This window comes from Typopeltis vanoorti, chromosome 15 (assembly GCF_054136105.1).
Source record: "Typopeltis vanoorti isolate ZY-2024b chromosome 15, IOZ_Tvanoo_1.0, whole genome shotgun sequence".
In the NCBI taxonomy this organism is placed as follows: domain Eukaryota; kingdom Metazoa; phylum Arthropoda; class Arachnida; order Uropygi; family Thelyphonidae; genus Typopeltis; species Typopeltis vanoorti.
In genome coordinates, this window is record NC_143563.1 from 75,688,265 (window position 1) to 75,708,750 (window position 20,486).

Consider the following 20,486-nt stretch of genomic DNA (forward strand, 5'->3'; position numbering starts at 1 on the left):
CTTCAAGGTTGGTACGGCCACGTTTAAACTCGGCAGCCCACTTCTTAATTGTCGAAAACGAAGAACATTGCCCATAAACTTTTATGAACTTCGAATGAATTTCTTTTGGCGTTAAACCTTCTTTTACAAAGAATTTTATAATCGCATGATACTCAGTTTTATCTCTTTCAAAGGATACAGACAACACTTGCTTCAGACAGCTATATAAAATAAACTACTTGATAGAATGGCTTGCAATTTCACATGGATGCTTATGACAGATGTACCAATTTAGGAAAAAAATCTTGCCGATAATGTTGCCATCTATGGTCGAAGCCGAGAACTTTGCAGACCACCCTCGTAGGCCTGATTAGTGCTTTATAAATTCTGGTTTTTGCCTCTACTCTAAGATTTTTATTTTTCCATATTATTTCATCAAACATCCTGATATTCTTGCAGTTTTTGCAACTTGTTCTCTGACTTCTGGATGTGGCCTTCCTCCCCAGTTCAGTTGTATACGTAAATAGTTATTTGTTCGATAATACTACCTTCCGATTCTAATTTGCATCTTTGTGGTTCTTGTGATGTAATACATTTCGTTTTAGTTTTTGATATCTTCATATTATATCATTTTGCTGCTTGATTAAATGCATGTAGTAATATTTTTAACTGAGTTTCATTTCCTGCAATTAATAGTACATCATCTGCAAAACATGTGATTCTTATTATTCTGCTATTTATTTCCACTTCCGTATTTCGTATTTTATTAACTTTTTGTATTATTTCATCTATTATTATATTGAGTATTGTTGGACTTATCCCAGTGGCTAGGATTAAATCAAAATCGAAAACTTTGGCATTTGCCTTATCAAACTTTGCTCTTCGCTTTACATCCACTTAAGGCGATGACTCCTTAAAAATGATAAGAATTAGTTACATTTAAAAAGTAATTTTACCAGTATGACGTAAAGAATTGCAATTGGCGTATGCTGCAGAACTTAATTGAAAAATTAACGGGAAGTATTCGAAATTATTTTTCTATCGCATACTGTTAATCCCCAGAACAGTTTGAAAGCGCTTCGCTCTCTGCTATAAGCTGTTGTATCGTTCTCCTGTTAAGAAAGTTGTACGCCTTTTGACTTTTTAACTAATGTTTAAGTGTTCGCCTATGCTCAGGAATGACTGTAAATGAGGCCAGGCTCAGACAATTAATTTAAAATGTGGATAATACTGCGATACAATTGTACCCCAAATATTTCGTGTCTTAGGTAATTTGTAAAGAACTATTTAAATAATTTATTTAATTTGTAAAGAACAGCCATCGAGCTGATGTGCGCCATGCACAGTATATTTTGTGCTGCAACGAGTAAATAAAATTACCGTAGACAGTGAAAAAAAAAATTATCAGAATTTCGAATTACTTCTCCCCCCCCCACACAATTCCAAAATAAGATATTTGTGACTTAATTTAAACTCGAGAATAATGTTTGAAAGCATTGTAGCAAAGCTCACCTTACTCCCTGAGCTACAACGCGTATCTCATTCTTGATGAACACCGAGGCTCTTCCACAAGCAGAATCTGTTGTCACAATGGAAACGTTACGCCACGTACGTACACCTCATCCAGATGAAACATTTATGCAGAATTTGACTATCATTTGCTATCTCTTTATTTATTTAAAGAAAGACATTTCCAGGAGAACGAGAACTTACAAATGTTAAACGGATAAATCCAGTTGAAGTTTGATATTTCTGTGGTTTCTCTATAACGGAAGCCCAGTGAACAGTTAAATCTAGTTGTTTAATTAAAGTAAGAAGGCTTAAGTATTAAAATGCCAGTTAAATTTGTTTAAAATAGTTATAAATCGAACGGAAAGGATCTGCATAAAAAATTATGCCATCAAAAATTTTCGCAGTCAACTTTTATCACTTTTTGCATTCGTATTTTTTACAAATCGAATCGGCCTTCAAGTAATGCATTGTTTTCATGTTATTTTCGATCACGGTTTGATCAACGCCGTTAATCGAACACGCAAGGTCTTTTATATTCGTAACATTTGTCCTAATGCTACAGTGAGCATAACGTTTGTAATGATTGCAATAAAACTCACGAGAATGAGCATCAGTAAGATTTATCCGTGTTGCTGATACGATAACATTTACTTGATTGTTGTTGACGTAGCAATATGCTGGTAGCATCTACCATTTGTTAGTAGCCTCATGATAATAGCATCTACCGTTTGTTACGGTTGCAGCTCGGCATGGGATAAGGAAGGTTTTTTTCTGTTTATCGAAAAGAAAATTAAACATTTCTGTTCTCGATTTCTAATTTTTAATTATCTTAATTTTTTTAAAGTTATATATTTTAAATTCTTGACTTGACCTGCCTCTTGGTAACTTTCATGATAACCGGCTCGGATAGATCATTATAAGTTCGATTATATAGTCTCCACTTAGCGGAATAGAACCGAACTCTTCGTAGTCTAAGGGTAAAAGAAAACATGGTGTTAGAGATTCATTGTCGGGAAATGAACTTTTATTCTTCTCATGTCGGTAGGCGTCACTGATTAAATCACAGGATTTTTTCCCCCCCGTATCTTGTACGAATGGAGCAGGTTCATTATGAGTGGTCGGGTTTACTTTTCTTCATATACTACCTACGTCACTGCTAGATTGGACTTCACCTTTCTTAAGAATCCAGAATTAGGAGTGCCACATTTCGTTACTGCAGTTGAGTTAGCTTCAGTACTTTTCCCTAATAGCATTCGTTTTGCATATCAGACACTTCGGAAATTTACGTAGATAATACAAGTTGGACATCAGTTCTCACGACTAAAGTTAAATGACAGTACGCTCGAGTCAGATAAAACCGTATTAATAAACAGCATGAAGAAACCAACAAGAAACATATAAAATATTAATAGAAACACGAGCGAAATTCAATCTGAGGCTGCACGGGGGAAAAAAAAATTATATATAGAAAAGAAAAAAGGGGGAAAACTTTCGTATATAAAAATAACAAAACAAAACACGAAATTGGAATTGACTTTCTTCCCAGTATAATTCATGCGCTTTCCGCATCGCTAAATATATTTTTCATGAAATATCCACGTAAGAAACATTTCTCTATGTATGAGAGAAATCGGAAAAAGCGAACAATTCAAATAAAGGTAAAATTCCATTTAACATCAGTAAATGTTTCTGTGCATGAAATCGATGCAGGATGATGGTAGGTCTGAACTGGAATGCGTGTAGTCAGATGGAGATATCGGATAAGAGAAACCACGCCATGCACAAAATGAAACAAGCGAAGTTATAAGATTTTCTAGATGCAAGAATGCAAAACCAAAATATCGCTATCCAGAGCTTCAGTGAGCCAACGTACGCTCTCTGCAACGAGAGTTGTCGCAATGCTCCTTTTGTGCACGAGATAATTGTCGTACTGTCTTTAAGTGGCTCCTTGTGTTTTCATTGGCTTTGTGCGGGACAATTAGTTAACTTGTGATGGGTGTCACCAGCCCAGCTCCAGTTCCTTGAAAGCCTATATAGGCGAATGGAGTGGAAGGGGAGGTTAGATATTACCGCCTTAGCTCGACGAGGCTTTGTGCCAGTTGCGTAGACAGGAAAAGACATAGGACTCACAGATAAAGCGTAAAGCACGTGCGGTGCCCCGAGAATAATGGTTACAGTTGCGTGTTTGTACGAAACGCCGTCAGTTTATTTACACCGTATTGCATCCGTTTGCTGATTTGGCGTACTGGGATGCAAGTCCAAACGTCTGAAGTTTTGTTCAACAGAACGGCTTCTCTTAACTCTGCGTCAGTGTACGCAGGCTACAGCAGATCTCTTTATTGCGGATTTTAAAACTGGTTTCCCGTTACCGTGTTTGAGTGTGGTGTTTTTTGACTCGATTGGCAGAGGTTTTCCCGTATTCCTGCAAGAGGGTCTTTATTTAGCAGTCGGAGCTACATTGCTAAGGTGAGACTAAGATTTTACTGCTAATAAATTAATGTTAGTGGGCTGCTCAGTCTTGTATCATAATGGCATGACAAGCCATTGTATGAAACCTTAATATTTGTCAGACATGGCAGCTTTTTAGCATTGTAAGCATGTTATGTAAGGAAGCGATCTTTGTGGGAGCAGTAACAAAAAATGAGAGCAGTGTATTTTTAGATTGATAATGGTGACCTCGCAGTCATGTTTTTGTAGATCCACCGAGGTGGATTTGACTACTATAATTACAAATTAACAACAGTACTATTTTCAACAGGTATTTCAACAAATCAATTTAAAACGATTTCAAAATCGTTTTAAATTGAATTGTTTGTATTTATCATTTCATAATAATTATAATAAATCATTCCATGTAAATAGTTTACAGAATTCGGTGTTTCCCGAATTAGAGGACAAGAAAAAAAAATGGCACATATCTGCATGTCCAGTGATGTTCTCTGGACAAATAATATCGCTTTACGCTCTTGCCATAAAAGGAATAATGTGACCTTTTTAAAGACTTGGTGTAGCCTTAGTAAGGAAGCTATTGCAGGCCGGGAGAACAGTAGTGTGCTCGGTGTGTCATAAAACGGTAGCAGCTACGCTCTCTGGAGAGCCGTTGGAAACTGACGGTAACAATAAAGAAAATTGCCATACGCTGTTTCCACAGCTTTCCCAATGTCTACTTGGGACATTATGCTATGTTGAGCCTGCAATATGATCGCTGGTGGCTATGGTAAATGTGAATTTTGAAACAGTTTCGAAAGCCCGTATTCTGAGCGTTATCTTAATTGCTTTGTAGCCAGAAATATTCATCTGACAATAATAAAACTGTCGCTTATTAAAGTAATATTTTGTATCTTACATCATGGCTAGTTAGAGAACAGAATTTGAATAGCCCTTCAAATACGACTTTGATCAGCTCCACGAACCAGTGCAACCTTAATTCGATGAAGCGACAAGTTTGTCATCGACTGTGTCTCCCCCTGGTTAATGGCAACGTTTCACGTTGACTTGCAAGAACCCCCTTCCCCATTGTTCCAATTCTGTTTCTAATAGCAACATTATCTCTCCGCAGTTTCGTAATTATCTTCATTAGATGCTAATTATTTACCATTAATTGTAGCAGCAGCTTGTCAGCAATGCCGTATATGATGAAAGGAATCGTTTGCTATCATACTTATCAAAAGACAAAGTCGTAATTATAATTCAGAAGCTGTGCAGTACAATTTTGTAATTGCCAGTCACATTCAATCTTCTCGTGAAGTACGTACGTTTTGTGAGGACTTAAACTCAAGCTGTCGTCCCAAATTTTATAACTCGTCAACAATAATTGTATAATATGTTTATAGTGTCATTTGCGTAACGTTATATGCTTGTAAAAACACATTAATTACAAACACTGGTTCTTGACGTTGTCCTATTCGATTGCCAAATGGGCAGACATTTTGGACCAAATTTGAATGCGAGAAAAGCTTGTGGTATTTTTATCGAGGAAATCTTTTTTGCGATTTTTCAATGGAAGTATTGGGTTTTTAGTGCAGATAGTATTGAAAGAGAACAGACGCAGTCGATTAATTTGTATGACTGTTACCAGATGTTCTCTAAATTTTTGATAACGAAAATTACCTTCAATGAAATCCGCCCTCAGTGTCGAACAGAAACATTATCCAATAACGAGACAATTAACATAAATTTTGTTGCCCGTTTTCGCTGCTCGATTTCCAATATTCCTTTTGGCTCACGTTCTAGAGGAGGAAATGTAATTGAATTTTTCTTGGTGCTTTTGTCATCCGTTTCTTAAGTGGTGAAATATCGACTGAACTCCTTGTTCGAAGTAGTCTAGCGACATCGGATGAGGTTGAGGAAACGTTTTCTCGACACCGTATAGACGCAAATCCAAATACAGCAAGTTAAGATGAAGAAGCAAACTGCTAAGAGTGCTTGAAAGTTGAGCGTTTACTCAACTTGAGCTCGGATAACAGCGCATGAGATGTTCTAAGAAAGTGTCAGCTACTTCATAATATACTTACGCATTTGCTTTTTATTTGGTTGTTCATTTAAAAATTAAGTAAAAGTGGGATTTCCCTATTATAAAGGACGCGAAGCCTCTCCTTTTGTTTCGTAAATGTTTTCCTTTGGTGCATTTCTCTATTTTGGAACTGGATTATTGTAAAACTAGATCTGTGTTTTTTTTTTTTTTTTCTGATATAATTTTGAAAGTAAATTAGTCATTGGTCTATAGAAAATTCACTGGAATGGAATAGTTTAATTGAAGATTTATTTCATAACACTATTCGATCCGATAGTGTTACATCTTTTTATTTACCAGCAGACCCAAAGCATCACGAATCTCCTACGTTTTCCTTTCTGTTGTGTATCTCGCTCATGTCGGTAATCTGAGGTATGAAGCATGCGCTAAGATGAATAGCGAATGAAATATTCCCCCCCCCCCTGAAATGCGCATTTTGTTCATCGCATTTGGAATTTCTCTCTTCAAATGTTAAGCGAACGAATATCGCTGTTAGTGAAGACAACGACATAGAAAGCAGTGGTTTTTATTTACATTATAGTTTAACAGTGATTAAGTGAATCCTGAGGTTAAATAAAACTTGAAACGTGCAGTAGGAACTCTTTACCGACTATACATTATCCTCTTAATTAAGGAAAGCGACTTTTAAGATCATTTGAAAGATGTGCCAAACAAAAGATGTCTGAAATCTAAGTCTCAGATTTGGGAGATTCCTTTCAGACAGATTTTTAATAGCCAATTTAGTGTATGGGATGTATGTTACACCCTATATATTAAATTAAACCCTATTTACACCCTATATATATATATATATATATATATATATATATATATATATATATATATATATATATATATTAGGGTTACCGAGTAATTTTATAAGCTTGGTTATTTAAATCCTAATCCCAAGTATGCAAACAATTAAGTTTGCGCCTGAAACATAGTTCAAGTCTAAAGATGGTACAACACCAGGGCAACTGATTGTAAAGGTGGGTAAAGCTCTGATCACTATTCTTAGTATTTTCCCATAATGTAAAGCACATCTCACTAAAAGATGTATACTGCAATACATTATGGGTGGGGTCACTACCCAGACCGGTTTCAACCTTTTTTGAGGTCTCTTCAGTGAGTAGCTAGATCCTAAATATATACCATATAGCAAGGTTTAGTAATACAGAGCCTTATCAACTTTACCTATAGAAGTTGCTACAAGGTGTTTTTATTTTTAATAAGAATCTCTGGAGCAGATATAGATGTAATTAATTTTTTAACTTGGGGAAACTGTATATTAGGGTTACCAAGTAATTTTATAAGCTTGGTTATTTAACTCCTAAACCCAAGTATGCAAACAATTAAGTTTGCGCCTGAAACATAGTTCAAGTCTAAAGATGGTACAACACTAGGGCAACTCATTGTAAAAGGTGGGTAAAGCTCTGATCACTATCCTTAGTATTTTCTTATTAAAAAGAAGATTCTTATTAAAAATAAAAACACCTTGTAGCAACTTCTATAGGTAAAGTTGATAAGGCTCTGTATTACTAAACCTTGCTATATGGTATATATTTAGGATCTAGCTACTCACTGAGGAGACTTCAAAAAAGGTTGAAACCGGTCTAGGTAGTGACCCCACCCATAATGTATTGCAGTATACATCTTTTAGTGAGATGTGCTTTACATTATGGGAAAATACTAAGGATAGTGATCAGAGCTTTACCCACCTTTACAATTAGTTGCCCTGGTGTTGTACCATCTTAGACTTGAACTATGTTTCAGGCGCAAACTTAATTGTTTGCTTACTTGGGATTAGGAGTTAAATAACCAAGCTTATAAAATTACTTGGTAACCCTAATATACAGTTTCCCCAAGTTAAAAAATTAATTTTATATATATATATATATATGGGTCCTCTCCCCCATACATATCATGGAATGCACAATAAGATTTGCATAATTTGATGTATAAAATACGAAATCTATGTAACATTTATATAAAAATTAAACTCGTCATTATTTATCATTCCATAGCTTCACTTTAATTATTAATTGTTCTGGTTTCTAGCTGGATCAAACAGCTTACAATCTGGAAAAAAAAATCAAACTTCACTCCATAATACAATACTGAGACTGCTCGTAGAATAGCTCATGCATTGACCGATAACATCGATTCAGGACAAACTGTTCTGGTGATGATTTATGATTTTAATGGTGCAAGGACAGCAAAGGTCACGCTGCGCCATATCAAAGGTTGCAGCAATACACAGGGTAAGACAATCACAAACATCCATGTCCGCAGCGGGATTCGAACTTGCGAGCTGTTGGTTGGAGAGCAGGTATGCCAACCAGGCCCTTACCAGGTTGGTTTTAGATTCGAAAAAGGACATTATATAGATAACTTTAAAAACTATTTTTTTTTTTTTTTTTATAAAAGTCCTCCAGAACTAAGCGACAGAATTTGAAATTAAGATTGAAATGGAGAACAAAAATCTAAGTGTGATTGTTATTAGTGGAGAATTCAGTTAGATGGTGACGTACTGAACAGTCCATTCCAGCGTGTCATCTTTTACAAAACGCTGAATTGATTTAAATGAAAGATTTTGAGCAACCGCGACTTAAATTCCGATTGTAAACGTCTTTAAAAAAAAGCGTGATGAGCAGGCAGATGCTTATGAATTATATTAATGCTTTTTATACTCGACACCAGGTGTTCAGTAATATTTCATTTACAATTGCAAAATCCTGCATTTCGAACATAATACAAATTTATGTTCAACGTAATTGGATATAAATAGGATTCAGAGTGACGCTTGAGAAGAAAAACTGGTTGCAGCCTTTCATGATAGTCATGACGTCGCGTTTCTATCGGAACTTTGCGCATTATCATTACAATGAATTTTCAAACATGTTTTTTGATTGTTCCTCCGTCTCTCGGCGATTCTGTGGTCATTCACATAACAGACAAGTGGTCCTTTTCATTATCACAGCCAGCTGTGACCATTGCTAGTAACAGGCAGGGATGAGAGCGATAAAACTTATCATGACTACAATTACTGTAATTAGAAAAGAGAAGCGGGCCATTCCACTTTAATTTCGATTGGAAGATAGCAGTTAATGGGTTAAAGCCTTGGTATATGCAGAAAGTTAGTGATCTTAGGAAAAGGGAAGCTGTTGGTATTAGTAGGTGGCATTCTATGTTAGAAACTACACACAGTTTTTGGAAGAAAAGTTTTTTCCTTTTTTTTTATTTCGTTTAATTATACGCCATTCTATGAAAAATGGATGAAAATAAGTTCCCTAATGATGCCACTGAAGATTACTTTGCATAGCGACGTAATTGAAGGTTTTTTTTTTTTTTTTTGTCTTTCAAAGTGATAAATCGTCTGTTTTTTTCATTAGCCACAATTTGCAAACGAGGGAGTATGGCTTTAATAAATTCGATTTCCTCTCTAAAATTAAAACGTTTTTATTTACTCCATGGCTTAAGCGGAAACGTTACGGGAGAAAATTTATTAAATGCCATTTAAAAGACATGAAGAGGAAGTAATTCGTACAGTTAGCGGAGAATACAATTCATTAAAAGTTTCCACATAATTCTCCCTAAGTGAGGCTGCCCTGGCAGAAATTAGGGTGAGCGAGGATCCCTCTTAATTGGTGGAGTGTGATATGTTGCTGTTGCGCTAAGCTGAGTTGCAATTGAAGGGCTTACAAGGCCACTCCATCACTTCTGTCAATCCATGTGCGCTTCTTGGCCACACCATTATCTTTGAATCAAGGTCTGCAAAAAAATAAAAATCTTTGTTACTAATTAGACAACCGTCGTAAATGAATTTATTAAACGAAATTGGGAAAAGTTTTCAAGTTGGGTACATAAGAGGAATATCAGGAAATAGCACATGGATTTCAAGAATCTGTAAATACAAATTCAAATATCACTTCGGCGCACTTGTCTTCTTTTTTTTTTTTTTTTTTCTTTTCTCATAAGATCCTTTAAAATATGTCCAATATCGTGATTGGTAGAGGACATATTTTAAGTCATATATCACTGGACGTGTCATGAATTAGGGAATAAGCTGCACATCTATTAATTACTTCATTATCGTAACCAAAAACGCACGAGTTTCACAGCACGTAGAACTTTATTTATTTATTTATAATACTTGTCTATTAGTTGGTCTTCTACAGACTAAAAATTCGCTGAAAAGTTTTTTTTAAAGCGATTTTGCTGTCTTAAAAATATTACGAATGAAATTTAAAAGTAAATCTGTATGCGACTCATTCCTACACCCAAACACCACACGCTCGACTCCCTGAAGAGAGAAAACAAAAGGAATTGATACCTACGTAGCATGGCTATGATTTCTTTTCCATTTCTAGATTGAATTATAGAAGAAACATAATCGAAATGTGTTCGTACATCGCAGCTAACCACGATTACTATAAAGTTATTGCTGCAGTATATTTATCAAAATATCTTTATTTCGCCAGTTTTAACTTAACATTATGAAGTGGCATGCACCTTTCATTTATAAGAAATGTCTTTTTCAATTTACTTTTTTCGCTAGGACAGTGTGATCTGACTTTATAAAAGCAAGCAATATACTATTACACACCAACGTTTGCATAATAGTTTAGATTGCTTAAAAACGTTTTATCGGTAATAAAATGAAATTATTTTCTCATACATTATGCTATCCTATTATTATATTCTTTCAACATTCAAATGAAAGTAGGCTCATATAGCTTTTGGTCTGGCCGTGGTTTGCAACTAATAAATGGAGGGTCGCTTTCGGCGGTTATGTAAAAATATTTTTAATAAAATTCTAATTTTCGTCGTGTTATTTTTCAAAACATTTTCATAATCAATTTTAAAGTTATTAAAAAAAAAAAACTCAGTTTAAAGAAAAATATATTGCAGCATGATTTTTTTTAGACAAATCCGTATTAACTACGTTCATCCCGGAATATATATATTTATAAAAATGTTGGAAGACCTAGTATTGTAGGTCGAACGTTTTTTTTTTTTCATGTATGTAACAATATTCTTTAGCAAGTTGATTATACTGAATAAGTAACTTGTGGTTTAAACTGTTCAGTATAAAGAAACACGTTGTTCTGTATTGTGATGGAAGAGGGAGAATTTTATTCCCTTTGCTGTTTTAATCAGCATTTTTCTTCCTTGCTGATATTGCGATCCTTTAGTAAACTGTTAAAAACGAGCAGGCTCATTCCTGTGTTTTCTTACGCTGGAGTTGTCATACTCCGGTTGCCATTGTTTTGTAGTTTTTGAATTTCACTTCTGCCATATTGCCTGTTTCCTGCAGGTGGCGTCGTATCCTGTCTAGTTTTGTTGCTGGCTGAATTTAATACATTTAAATCAGGGTACGGATGAATGAATTGCTTTTTTTCGTTGGTGAGAATTCTAAAATAATGGAATACTTTCTCTTGGGCTTGGCGGAGTCGTCTGAAGTAGGAGGAAGAAGGGGAAAAAAGTACGAAGGAAATGCAAAGAAATAGAAAACTTTAAATTGATTTGGACAACTTACCTAGATAACTGCGTCCTTTGGGTTGCATAGTAAACGTTTTAAACAAAATCGTCTTTATATAAAACGAGTTTTTTTTTTTTTTTTAATCTGGAATATTAATGCACATTTCTATCTTGGACGCCTTGCCTAATAGGTGGCAGCACTAGTTTCGACACTCGTCTGGGACTTTTTTTTTTTTTTTGATTACTTTTCCTCCTATTTGGATTTGGTTTCTTTGCAGTTTGTATTTTAAGTGTAGCAGTGTTTGTTATTTTATGTTGAAGTTTAATGTATAGCATTTTTCAACAGCAGAAATTCGTGCAATCATCTGTTGTATTCCTCTCCTTCCTCAAAAAGTGGAACTCCACTTTAAAAATTGTATTTGACTTTTAAATCTTAGAAGACATCCCTGAAAGAGTGTGAATTTCAGCGAGGTCATATGACCCAAAATTCTGAATACTGTACCTACTGAATATTTTTCGAAGCCATTCGAAAAACAACTAAATTTATTCCAGTAATTCTTAAGGTTTTTGAAGGTCTTAAGTGGCATGAAAAATGTTTCATGTTTGGTCTACAGATAATTGGAAGGCAGCGGAGAATAATGTTCCATGTCTGAAGTATTTGAAAATTCCCTATGGTTGCATCCTCAACCAAAATATTTGAAGTAGGGGGTGAGATGCCAGCATATCAACTTGGTTTCTTTATTATTAAAGTTACATGCAGTATTTTAGGAGAGAGGAGGGAACTTGTAGCTATTTTACATCTGCCAAATATTATTTGTATAGCTTAAATGCGTTTAGTGATTATAACAACCAGAAAATTTTGAAGTTAAAAGAACTTTTATAGTATTTATCATTGATTTTATTCATATTTTTTGTACTGTTTGGTGTCGAACGGCAAACATCATTGCATTTTTGATATAGACCTACCTATTCTGACTGATAATTTTACATTCTCTGCCTGTGAATTTTCAGTTTATGAAAGGTATTGATCAGTAGGGGGGGATTTCTTTGTCGTGCATGACATTCTTTTGTACTTAAACTGCAGCAGTTTGATTTTAAGTTTTGTTTATTCATTCCTGAAAAGCTAGTTAATATGAAAATTAGCAGGTGATTGTCATTCTTATTTCATTTGAATAGAATCATCTAATATCCTACGGTAATTTCGAGACTAATCGGCCCTTTTTTTCTGTGTTTAATTGAATTAATATTGTAAATTGAATTTAGACTTAGAGGGAGGGAGAACTGCTTCGTTACTTTTTCTGCCAAATAAAGCGCATACATATCTTTGTAGAAATGAATGCTGCTTGTTTTCATGAATGTGAATGGCGCTGTAAGTTGCTTTAGGATTTCTCCTTTTTGAGAGTAAAAGAAACATAGTCTACACTCTTTCAATACTGCAATGACTTGTATGGCTTAATGTCAGAACATAATAAAATACCTGATAATTTCCAAACATGTAAAGGTACTAGGAAAGACAACAGGTTATTAGTCACAAAAGATATGCGAGTTTTTATCGTAGCTGATGAGAGGCGAGCTCAACAAATATATAACCAGTTTTGGAAAAGGAGTTTGAGTACTCAGTAAGGCACTCCATGAACGTTTGGGTAGGAAGGACATTGAAAGAATGAAGACAGAATAGCAGGTTATCATTACATGTATAAATTTAATTCCCAGATGTACTTTTAAATAAGCCATACTTTCCTAGCTCAGTGGAAAGTACCGATGTTCGATCCCGCGAAAAATATAAGCACTTTTCAACTGGAGCTGGCTTTATGAGGAGGTGTCCAAGTTCACCCTCCGGAAAAACTCGGGTTTCCCTTTCCTTTAAACGACCAGAGACTGGGCAATTGACACATTACTCGTGGTCTTAGCGTTCGGTGGGTAACCTATGTTCATTCTGTTAGACAGGAACCCTACTTATTAACGGCCTGAAGTGGCAAATAACTGTTTTGAATAGAATATTTGAAAACCGAAAATTTTGTGGAAGGAAGAGATGAAATTAGTGTACTCTCCTCACCAAAATTGTGGTTAAGCAGTAAATAGCAGAAGACCACTGAATGTTGAACAGATCACTACCGTATTTATGGTTCATAATTTGACAGTACGCAAATAAGAGTGGTTTTCTCACTTTAGATCCACCAGGACTGGGGCAGAATGCTGATGGTCATTGATTGGATCGCGATACATTCAGGTAGCAAAGAAACTGGCTACTTCTGTTTCTTATTTTAAAACCAGTTCTTTTTGAGAAAACAGCAATATGGAGATAGTGCAGCTGGGTTTTTATTTATTTATTTTTAAGATAGTAATAGGCTGGATATAGACAACTTTTAAAATGTAGATGGTATGCCAGCAGAATAGTGATTGTAGGTCACACAGCTCGGATTATTTTGGAGCATAACGAGGTACTGTACCAGTGAGACCGGACTTAGTTATCGGGTATAATCAGAGATTATTGTCTTAAAAAAATAAAAGGAGGCATGCAGTGTACTGATTTTGGTTATATAGCAGCGAGAAATGATTTGTCTAGGTCATCGGTGCTCGACTTTGTCTGTAGCTGACTTTGCAGGATACGGAACGTAGATTATCGTTTGAGTCTAGTTTCCTGCTCTTGGCCCTTTGCAGTGTTACGAGCTTTTTTATAGGCTGATTGAATTTTGAGTCGCCGCCTGGGATGGACTGCATTTTTGACTTGTCCTCACTTGGTACACTCGTTGAAGGTTTGAGTTAAAATAGGAATAAATTTTGAGAGGAATGGTGTTGGGGAGACCTTCATTGCAGGTGGGATTGCTTTGAACTCAACCAGGACTACTGTTCGGAAAGAGAAAATGAAAACATGAAGCACGACGAGTTGAAATTATGTCATCATTCCAAATGGTACCACTGTAATGCTACCAAACGACACCAGATCTCAAATAGGAGTGAGAAGAGTATTCCATGTAAGATTGTACAAATCTATTTTGTTATGACAGTTCCATAATACATAAATTCCATATCTAGTCCAGCTTAAGAGACCAGATGCGGTTTTCTCATGCTTCCAGTTAATACAGCAGTGGGTTTCGTTTTTGAACTCACAGCGCAGTGGCTGTCCATCCCGCCGCCAAGGAAAGTTCTCATCCACCGCATCTCTTCGTATGTGTGTACATACACACACGCAGTCCCTCCACCCAAAATATGGATGGCAGCACTCTAAGAAATGATTAAGAGCGTTGGACCACAGATAAGGAGCGAAGGATAAGAAAATATTCTAAATTTGCCTTCACTGACATGATTGTCGAAGTAATGAATGCACAAATAGGACTGTGTAATTGCCGGCCTGGTTAGCCGAGTGGTTAGCGTATCCGCTCTCCAGCCAAAAGGCTGCGGGTTCGAATCTCGCCGTGGGCATGGATGTTGGTGATTGTCTGTGAAAATACTAGTGATGGTAGTGGGCAGTAGATGATACTGTTCGCTGTAGTTGGTGGATTGAGTAGTGGAGACGGAGAATTGTAGAGTAGGTGCCCTTCCTCGATGAGTCTTTGGACTCTTTGGAGGTGTCACGTAATAGTCATAATAGTTACACCGAGATATGACTTAGAGATCTCGAAGTAAAAGTAACGAGTCAGAACCGTGACTTTGAGAATTCAACAGCATTTGTACATAAATGTGAATAAATCAGTTGGCCCTAACTTCAACCATCCCTCAGTTATTCTCATTTAACTCGCGTAGTTTGGGTTCAAAAACTAGCACAATGATTAGTTGCCGTTCCTTACCCCTCTCCCACCCCATGTTTGTACGTACGCCTTGTGGATGCTCTTTGTTTGGTAATTTATCTCTTGTAATTTTGTCTGATTTGTTATCTTGCGTGTTGCTATGATTATTATTCACTCAATGCTTTGAGCATTTGAACTGAAGAGAGCATCTACGCAAAATTTAAAAAACAAACAGTAAATGTCATGCAGTATAAAGCACCCAAACCACGATACACACACTGCTAACTTACAGGAATAAGCCACAAAAATCTTCCATGTTCCAGCAGCCGTTCTCAAACTGTGTGAAACTCCAGAATTTTTTGTATGACATAATGGCTCTAGGTAATGGGGTTCGTTTAAAAAAATAATAAATAAAGGGTGTTTCACAACGAATGTATATAATGGTATCTAATTCATCTATTACTTTAAAAAATGATGCATTCATGATCAATCGTCAGTGGCTTTCACGGAATAACCCTTTGTGAAACTTCTCTTTCACATACAAAAATATCAAATAAAATAATTATACTCGCCTTACCACGATAAACTATTACGATGGCAAAGAAATGTTGTCCTCTAAATGTGGACGCCTGCTCGAACAGAATGTCTTTCTTTGTGATTCTGTTCGATATGATGCTGTCCAGTATAAACTCGATAACTTCATATACTAGTAAGCTATTTAAAAAAAAAAAAAAAAAGAATTGCACATTTGTTAATTCCTTTAATTCATCGCGCTGCAAATCATTTAAAATTAGCAGCGTGAAGGGTAATTTTAATTTGATAATTTTCTTCTTTCATAATTTTAATCTCTAATCACATTCTAATCGCGAATTTCAGTTTAAGGGGTGGAAAGCACTTCCACCGCAAACAAACGAAGTCTTAATGACGAGTTCTGGAAAAATTGCTTCCCAAAGCAGTAATTTTCTAGCTAATCGCCAAGCTTTCAGCAACAATCTCGAGAATTAGCCTTAAGATCCATTCTACCAGCGACAAAGGGCACTTTTATATTCGAAATGCGTTCACCGCCCTCTTCTGGGTACGATCCAAGGAACGATAACTCAGAAGGTGTACCATGACGTTGATACAGATCTTCTTACACCCACGTTGTTGTCTTTGCTTAGTGCTAAGTTGTTTACCTTTCTTCCTCCCGATTTTCCTTTTTCTCGTGATTTAGCGTAGGCCTGGACCAAGAATTCGCCACAATTCTGGAAGTGTGCCACAGCGAAGAAACGTGCAAGGAGTGACAGAGATTTATGCCGTAGAGCGACTGCTTTTGTCTACAAGAGCTTTTGTGTTGTGACGCTGGCTGGCAGCGATGATGTATATGCATATAGATTGGGTTACTTTGCCTTTTATGGCCACCGGATTGGGATGGGACTGTTCACACGGGCCACTGCCGAATAGAATGCTTGGGATTACTCGGACGACAGACTCTTTCCGACACGTAATGGCGTCACCGTCTTCACAAAGCGTCGGATGCTTCCCCCCCCCCCCCCCCCCCCACACACACTCTTTCTTCTGCACAAAGTATAATTAACCCTCTGGAGATTCTCCCCCTCCCCTCTGTGACTTATTCCCAACCTGTTTGCACTTGGTCCCAGTATACATCACTCAAAACGGGCCTTGACATACGAAGGAGAGAACGTAAAACCGAAGCCAATAATACAAGAGATGTAAGCGACATAGCGGAAAACCCCGTGAACTGTTGCATGCTAATTATGCATCTATTTATAGCTGAGCTGACTAACAATGTCGTGAAATCGATACTGGCACTTTCGTCCTTCATGTAGTGCTGAATTCGAGTCTACTGTTTTAGTGAGTTCCGTGAAGTCATTTCTTTTCCACTCTGCTTACCTCTTTGATTATATAGCACAGAACGCTTTTATTTTTTGTTTTAAATACCGCATACTTTCAAAAACACATTTAAACTTTGAATATTATGCATGCAAATACCGCATTTGTCGTACAGCTATTTCTGCCGATAAATTCTTGGCTCTGCATCATCATTTTGGTAGTACAAGTAGCTGTTTCTTTAATTTGGTAATGGTTAAGAGGAATATATTATTCCTCTTAACCAACTCTTTTATTTATTATATATATATATATATATATATATATATATTTTTTTTTTTTTTTTTTTTTTTTTTTTTTTTTTTTTTTTTTTTTTTGAGCACGAACTGTTTCATTAGAGTGCCTCTCTCCATATCGTTAGTTATTGGGAATAATTTAAACTTATTATTTGGTTTTTATTGTGAAATAAATTACAATGGTACGATTCTTTTCGTAATTTTAATGATTTCACATTCTTTTTACCATTTAAATGCCTTGGAATGAATGTTTATTTTACTCTTTCGTGACATGGTCCAAATATAGTTGGCTATGGCTCGCCGTGGTCTGTAATAATTGGAATTTGATTTTTATTTTATTTATTTATTTTGTCTGGTTATAACAGTTCAGACATAATGCAAAAGAATATATATTTTCCTACCCAATTTGTCGTGCGATGTTCAAGATCTCTTAAATTTCCATTTGATCTACTTTTCGCAAATTCTGCCAAATCCTGTAGAGTCAGGTTGCATAGCGTTCACAAATTTGAATTCTACTTGACATATCGTAGTACTTACGTAGCCCAACATTTGACCTTCGGTTGGGATCCCGTTTAAGAGATGCGAGGAACCTTTAAGGTCGTTTCATTTGAAGGTGAGTTGGCTGGTTTCGTGCTGTGCTGACAGGGTTTTTAACTCCAGCAGATCCAGAATGGCTGGAGAATTCATGCAGTTAACAGACGTATTAGTCACTTGCCGTTAGATGCCTCCAGTTATAATTGCAACCAGTCACCAAAATGCGCTAAAAGAACAAATTGTAATGTGTTCGCTTATACAATTGACTATTAACTAGATTCCTGAGTTGTCGGACAAGGTTTACGATTTGTTTACTTTCATAACATTAAATGTGTTACTTTCAGTTATGAAAAAAAAAAAAAAAAAGTCGTCTGGAACATGAGAAGGCTCTTACCTTTTTTATTATTTTTTTTTTAACACGCTGTAGCCTAAGATTTAGGGTTTTCCAGAATAATGGCCCGTTGGCACGAAGGATAGCGTGAGCTTTTGTGGTTCTTACTACAGTTGGGAAACTCGTGAATATTTTCTATCGAGGAGAAAATTATTTAGATATCAATAGAGATTTTCCCTTCGTTAGCATTTAGAGCAAGATATTTTAACATAAAAATAACGAATAGAGATCAGTAAAATAAGGGAGAAATTCGAGGAGGATAAAGCTTAATGTGAGCCAACAAACTCCTCTTTTGGTCATTGAACCGAAATATCTGAAAGATGTTTTAAGACTTCCTTTATTTTATTCGTCGTTAATTTAAAGTTTGAAGCTAAATAGGTTAGCTTCAAAATTTAAAAAAAAAAAAATACATGTCATTAAATGCCACATGTATTGCATTGACTCAAACTGAATCAAATTTAATTTATTTTGTGTTCATTCCCATCTGAAATGGCTCAAGCGCAGCTAGCCAAGGGATAGCAATGAGCCACCGATGCACTTTCCCCTTTTGTGCCATCTCGTTCGGATTTATACTATTTCATATTTCGTGCTTATTGTGATTTCACAATCAATAGCAATTAAATAAAAATTAAATCGATGCAGTGTTTAAAAAAACTCTTAAAAACGAAGGCATTTATAAATGGAGAATGGGATCTTCACTTAAAATATGTATTGCATTTTTTATGGGTTTTGTTAAAGGTCTATTAAAACTGTTAGTTCGTAAACATTATATTCGCGCTACTTTTTATCATTACTAATATCTGCTATGTTCTTAGAATCTTCATAATTTCTGAACCAGCGAGTTCATCCAGTTTAGCTAAAGTTGTCTAGCATTTCATTTACCAAAGTACGAAGTGTCCCCCACGGGACCACTAAGTGAGTCGAGCATGCAAGAGGACGCTTTACGTGTCGTGCATTCAGTGTGTGTATGTCAGTAGATGTACAAGAACATGAAAGCACTTAATGGGTAACATTACAACGCCTTTTGTTCTTTAACTGGTTACATATTAATTAGCAAGTATCGCACATCATTATCTCGGAAAACAATTTGTCACAATTTGTCTTTTTTTTTTTTTTTTAATTTTTAATTGGAACATTCAGTTGTATAATTTATTCCATGATTTTTTTTCTGTTTCTACCATTTTTAACCTTCTAATTCTTTTTAATTTGATATTGGCCTCGTTTCAAATGAGACGAATAAAGCAGAATAAATAGAAGTAATTAAATCATCAAACACTTAAATCATTCTGTTTTTGACGAGTTTAACTGCTATCTGCAGATTGCAGTTTGACGATTTCTTTCGGATAAAAAAAAAAGTGATGACAATATATCTTGAGTTCTTGTCAGTTTTAGTTTCTAGCTATCATAACTTGAAAAAGAATTAGCTACATAAATGAAGGCACTTTCTAGCTGGCAGCAGAAGCCTAAACTACTCGCCCACCTGGTAGGTACAAGCAGATTTATCAGTCGAATAAAATTTTACAAGGAAATTAACAGCATATTATTCTTAATACTAAGTACAACTTAAACTCTGAAATCATTGGTTTTCTGGAGACAGCCGCAACCCGCACATTAACTTGTTCTCAATATGTTTTCATGCCATCTCACGCAGAACAAATGCACAAAGTCTGCTTCTGTAAAGACCCAGATATTATATAAAACAGCTTTAAGTCAAATAAAGCTGTTATTTTCTCTTTCATAAACTGTTGGAGAATGAGATTTCGAATTTTTAAGTTCTGTTTGAAAATGCACCATACTACATTAATATCCAAGTCAAGTTCTTCCCATATAAATATTGAATGCAAAATAAGGCTGCGTTTTGTAAAATCGATAGTATTGACAAATATCTGATATTTAAATAGCAGATAATTAGTTCCTTGCTTATTATAGTAATTATGCGCCATCATCCAAATACGCTTCGTATAAGTTAAAAGGGGTATTCCTACAAGATATGGCAGGTTTTAGTCCCGCATTTTAAATCCAAGATAACAATATGCGAAACAGACTAACTTTGACAGAAGTGCGCGCGCACGTTCATCAGACAGTTCGCTGGCTTCATATCCTCAGTTGTTTTCTGTCATAATTCAGAACACCTCAAAAGAGCGTTTGATTTAGAGACGTCACTACTAGCGTTTAATAACAAAAAAAAAAAGTGTATTAAAAGTTAAATTGTGAAACACAAT

The 20,486-nt window shown here is 35.7% G+C and overlaps 1 protein-coding gene across 11 annotated transcripts in view; it reads left to right on the top strand.

The window, feature by feature from the left end:
• The window catches only part of LOC150098902 (poly(rC)-binding protein 3-like), a 435,954-nt gene that overhangs the window by 289,627 nt on the left and 125,841 nt on the right, over positions 1-20,486 (top strand). Inside the window, exon 1 of one of the 11 annotated variants that reach the window (XM_090404975.1) lies at positions 3,591-3,957. The exons of the other annotated variants lie outside the window; for them this stretch is intronic. The gene's annotated coding sequence lies outside the window, so the exon portion shown is untranslated. Of the gene's footprint in view, positions 1-3,590; positions 3,958-20,486 lie in introns of those variants that run through there. 11 annotated transcript variants of the gene reach the window in all.